Source organism: Dipodomys merriami, unplaced genomic scaffold (genome assembly GCF_024711535.1).
Source record: "Dipodomys merriami isolate MVZ:Mamm:240054 unplaced genomic scaffold, mDipMer1.0.p SCAF_992, whole genome shotgun sequence".
Taxonomy (NCBI): domain Eukaryota; kingdom Metazoa; phylum Chordata; class Mammalia; order Rodentia; family Heteromyidae; genus Dipodomys; species Dipodomys merriami.
The window spans coordinates 291,150-297,004 of record NW_027206615.1 but is presented as its reverse complement, the minus strand read 5'-3'; the positions used below and the strand labels follow the sequence as shown (position 1 = coordinate 297,004).

General features: G+C 39.2%; 1 pseudogene; it reads right to left on the bottom strand.

Moving 5' to 3' along the window:
- Positions 1 to 242: 242 nt before the first annotated feature.
- LOC138822161 (Golgi to ER traffic protein 4 homolog pseudogene) lies at positions 243 to 971 on the bottom strand (annotated as a pseudogene).
- Between the last annotated feature and the right edge of the window lie 4,884 nt (positions 972 to 5,855).

Sequence of the window (5,855 nt, the reverse complement as noted above, 5' to 3'; positions counted from 1 at the left end):
TAAAGATAAACTTCTGAATTGGAAAACCTTTTGGAGGGAATTTACTCAAAGCAGAATGATATATTTTAGGCATCTCAGTATTTAGAGCTGTGAGTATGAACTCCATGAACAGTATAACTTGTCTTTAAGGAAGTTTTTAATACATAGAGCATAACTAAGAAAAATTGTAGGTGATAGAGTAACTAAGGGAGGCCAGGACGTGGCCAACTGCCTCCATAGGAAGACAAAAGCTTGGGATGTACCCTGAGGGACAACTCTCCTGTCCTGTTCTGTCCTGTCGAGCTACTTGTCATGTATTGGGTACCTGCACAGGGAGGGCTGGAACTGCTCTCACAGCACCATGAACGTGGTTAGCTTGCTGCCATCCAAGGCCAGCAGCAGAAATCAGATGAAGTGGAGCAGGGATTGGATGGAGGGCGGCCCGTGCTTGATGGATGTTGCTTCTGTGCATACATGATGAAGACCACAGACCTGGTTTTGTTTTCCAATAGAGAAACTGCAGCACTGCCTGAGCCACAAGTATGTCCACTTGCCATGGAAGCTGTGGGCCGTGGAGTCCTCCACCAGCATGTTGGCACAGCCCTCACCGTCTGTGGAATGTAGAAAGTAGTATCAAGATTCCCAGTAGTTCGGCTCTTTCCACAGGGTCAGGGCCCAAAATGGAAGGAGCTAAGGATGGCCCCATTTCCAGGAACCCCAACTGGAACACTTCAGGGCTCTGGAGAAGGGGTCCATCAACTGAACACCCTAACCAGACACTCCATCCATTTCTGCCATCTACATCCATTTCAGGGACTCCAACACCAGCATGGACAGCTCTGCTGTGCTGTTTTGCTGGCCATGAGGGAAGAACAGCAGTATGCTCCTGAGCACATGAGCTCTTGGGCCTCAGAGGGCTTGCTCTGGGACATGTACCTGAAGAAGATGGTCCAGTACATTTGGTGTGCCCCATACTGGCCGCCTTTCTCCATGCAGCTTAACTTGCATGTGATTGTGGGCTTCATTGTGAGAGCCTTCCTGCTCCACCATCGCTGCTGCCAATGTGGCCCAAGTAGTATAATCTTTAGAAAGACTAGGACAAAGCCTGAGAATATTAATGCAAGAAATTGGGGTACATCAAAAAGAGGGTGGGGAAAGGGTAGACGAATGAAGGGAGGAAGGGGCAGAATGTAGTCAAGCTCATTGGGAGAAAGTGAGGGAACAGAAGATGTTGTATGAAAGGAAATGTTCTCATCTGACTTATGCAAATGAAATCCCTCTACACAACCTCTTTAAAATAACTATAATCAGCTGGGCACAGGCCACTCAGGCCTGTAATCTTAGCTACACAGGAAGCTGAGATCTGAGGGTCTCAGTTCAAAGCCAGCCCGGGCAGGAAACTCCATGTCACCCTTATCTCCAATAAACCACTAAAAAACAGGAAGTGGCGCTCTGGCTCAAGTGGTAGAGTGCTCATCTTGAGTGCAACAGCTGAGGGATAATGCCAAATCCCAGAGTTCAAACCCCATGCCTGACAATAAATAAATAAATAAATAAATAAATAAATAAATAAATAAATAAATAAATAAATAAATAAATAAATAAAACTAAATTTGCTAAAAAGGAATTCATTGCCTATACTGCAAAACTAAGAAATATAAGGGAATGGTGGGTCAGAGGGGGGTGTGATTATTGTAGGTGTGGCACAAATCAATATGCACTGTATTCATAAACTGCTTTTGTTATATGGCAACTCCTTTGTACAACTACTAAAAGATAATTGACAAATAAAAATAATAATTGAATAGATGTAAAATAAGATACAGGAGAAAGAAATGGTTGATAGATACTTCTGATATAGAACAGGGCTTCCTATTACATTGGGACCCTATAGAAGAACTCTACTGTTTTTGTAATATTTCAGAATAAGATGAGATTCATAAAGCATAGTTCATTATGATTTTTCAAAAATAATTTAAGTAGTTGTTAATAACCCAACAATACTAAATTCCTATATTATCTACATGAACAAATGTAATTTATTATCATGGTTTGAAAGAAAAATCTATGGAAACACTTTTATTTTTGGTAAGACATGAAGCTTGACCTCTGGGCCTGGGCACTACCCCTCAGCTCTTCAGCTCAAGGCAAGCACCTTACCACTTGAGCCACATAGCCATTTCTGGTTTTCTGGTGGTTATTTAGAAATAAGAGTCTCATGCACTTGCCTGCCCAGGCTGGCTTTGAAGCGCAATCTTCTGATCTCAGCACCTTGACTAGCTAGGATTACAGGTGAGGGCCACCGATGCCTGGCTAAAATTCTTAATTCCAATTAATAAGCAGAAACCCAGAACTTGAGGCTTTGCTTAAAAGGGGGAGTGCAGGTAGAAAGTGTAAAGCAAATACTAGCAGAGAGGCAAGCAGAGAAAGAGAGAGAAAGAGAGGGAAGGAGAGAAAAAGCGAGAGTAAGAGAGAGGGAGGGAGAGAGAGAGAAAAATGTAAAAACAAGAAGCAACCATGGGGGGAGACAGGCAAAAGAGTGTAATGAAAGTGAATATTATGAAAATAAGTAGTATGAAAATAGGAAAATATAATGGAGTCCATTATTTTGTACAATAATAAGACAATATATCTAAAAGAAATTATTTAGACAGTGATGAGGACATATTAGCTGGTGGGGAAGATATTATTTACATTCACTTAGGCCCCAAACACAATCTCTGAAGATGCTCCTGTTCTATCCGGGCCAATGAAGTGGCCACTGCCAGTTTTTGCAGCAAAAAAAGAAAAATGTCATTCTGAGAACCAATGAGAGATAATGGCCAGACATCTGTGGCTCAAGCTTGTAATCCTAATTACTCAGGAGCCTGAGATGTGAGGATCCAACTCAGGACAAGCAGGGAAGTCCCTGAGACACTAATCTCAAGTTAAACACTAAAAATAGGAAATGGAACTATGGTTCAAGTACAAAGGCTCCAGGACAGCACTCAGGCTCTGATTTCACCCTCAGGTCCAGAAAATACATGCATATACACAGAGATACACAGACACACAGAAGCACAGACACACACACACACACACACACACACACACACACACACACACACACACACACACACACACACAAAGTTAACTATGTATTAGAAAACTCAGTCATATGTCAACATTTAATGCTCACAAATGTTAACTCCCACTGATTTTCACATTCTCTTAAAAGGGACTATTTACTTGGCAGATGGTCCTGCATTTTATAAAAAAAAAATTATAGTCATACTTCTTTGGCAGTCACTATCACAAATTTGAATGGCAGGAGAGGGGAGGGAATGGGAAACTGTGTAGCCACTTTCCTTGTGCTCCACTGATACTCTTATGCTTCACTACTGGAAAGACATTAGCAGGAATGACATGTGTCTAAAATAATTTAAAACCATTGAAATGGCCACTGATCATGTATAGACTGATTAAGTACAAAGTGACATATAGAGTGAAAACCACAGGTTGCTCTATCAGGTGAAAAGCAACCTATATATGATATAATTGGTAACATTTGATGTATGTATTTTATACTTATGGACATAGAAGTTTGTACATGCATGGGAAAGGTTCTGGCAATATATATCTGACAATGGAATTCTTTTGGGAACGGAATATATGGTTGTGCAGATGGAGTGGGGAGAAAATCTTAACTCCTAGATTAGAATTATGACATTTATATACAACCAAATCTATTTCTCTCAAAATTAAAAAAGATGTACTAGCATATGAAATAAGAAAAATAGCACATAAATCTGTAGTATTTTTTTCTCACTTTTTGATTAGCACACATTCTTCCAAGGATTTGATTTGTATCTTTATGAGACTCATTTCCTCCATCACTCTCACACATCTACAGACTTTTCTCAAATCAATGTCAACATGCTTTGTTGTTCATTTTTTACATGCATTAAAAAACTACCTATTTTGAACATGTTTTCCCACCTTTGCCCTCTCTGTCCTTCTCACTTCCATTAAAACACACATATAATAGTTGTTTAGCATTCCTATATCTCATTTTAATTAAATTGCATAACAATAGTATTTAAGAAATTTCACCATAAAATTTTACAAACTTATATTGAGTATTTTTAATCATACTGATGGCCTGACTCTCCCTTTCCCCATCTAGCTTCCTTTTCAATATTCAACGGATTTCGGTGAGATTCCTTTGTCATCATTGCCATGCACAGATGCCAAATAACATTTATTTATCCTTCCCTAATCCTACTAATTCCCTCAAAAATTCCCAAACATATAGACATATTCTATAAATGTATTTATATATGATTCTCTGTGTGTTTACATGTTTATCTTTTAGATTGTGTATTTACATATTATAGAAAACATGTGACCTTTATCTTTCTTAACCTGGCTTACTTCACTCAGCATGATAGTCTCCATTTCTATTTCCCTGCATATAAAAACATTTCACTCATCTTAATGCATGGTGTGAAGTAGAAGGGAAAGGCCTGGCTGGGCATACACAATGGAAATCTGGTATCATGTAGTTAACATTTAATGCCAAGTGGCCAGAAAGATACTCGTTTTAGTGAAGATGGAAGGAAGTGAGAAACCAACGGAGCCTCCAGTATGTCCAAATGTGCCTAGAGACCTCTTCACCTGGACAAAGAAGCTGGGGTGATAAGGGAAGAAATAACCAAAAAGTTTGAGCAGGGAAAGGTGATAAGATAATTGGGAGCCACATGCCACAGCAAAGCCAGCTAACATGAAGAATGGAGCTGACACAAACTAGGCAAAGTTTAGGCCACTGGGGTCTTTGACAAAGCCATTGAAGGCTATCAGATAATTATTGATTGAATATAAGATAGTGATAGAATACAAATATAGAGAGTGTAAAATAATTATTGTATTTCAGTTTCCTTGGGTACTATTGTTATATACTTTGTTTACTAAGAAATTATCATAACATTGAAAAAAGAAGCTAAAATGGAAACTGGTAAGTCAACTGGCTGTGAAAATCAGGATTTCAAACATATGTTTGACTTCTAAAATCCCATACAAGTGTAACAGTCTTACAAGGGAACATGGGAAGCAGATTCTGCTTTTGTGTGTATAGAAAGCACTTCTTGAAGCCCACCAAGCTTGTCACACCAAAGACTGGGTTCTCAAAGCCCATGAGGAGATATTGTCACTAGAATCTTCTACATAGGAGGCTCAATGCAAATTGTTTATTTTTGTATTGATCTTTTGCTAACTGACCTTATAAAGGAAAAGTAAAGCCTAATTCTGTTACAAAGATAAAGATCTCCCAGCCAAGAGAAGCCAGGCTCATATTCTTTCTGGCTGCCTGGTGATTAGTCCATTGGTTGTACTTTTGTCCTTCTGATATAACACTTCTGTGAGGTGTTACCCTGCTTTGAGAAGGCAAATCCTTATTAGAGGCATGATTAACTTTTGAGGACAAGGATACATTGGTTAACCTTTTCTTCAGTGGTATTTTAAAGACACAATGAGAATATTATGGTTCAAGACCATTCAAGGAAATATTTTTTAACCAAGAAACCTATCTCAATCAGTATTTGCTAGATGTAGTGGCATACATCTGTCATTCCAGTATGTATGGGAGGCATAACTAGCAGGGCTACAGTCAACAGCCCAAGAAAACCTACAAGAACCTACTTAAAATTAAGTAATATTAAAAGGTCTGTCAGTTTCATGCTTCCCTAACAAGTGTAATTTCATATGTGGCAAATCTAGGTACACTCTTCCACAGTGAATTTATAGAATGACCCAGGCTCAGGTGTGTTCTGAATTTCCACATCTTACTTTCTCAGTAGCCCCACCCATTCCAGCACACACATGGGGCTGGGATGGGCAGC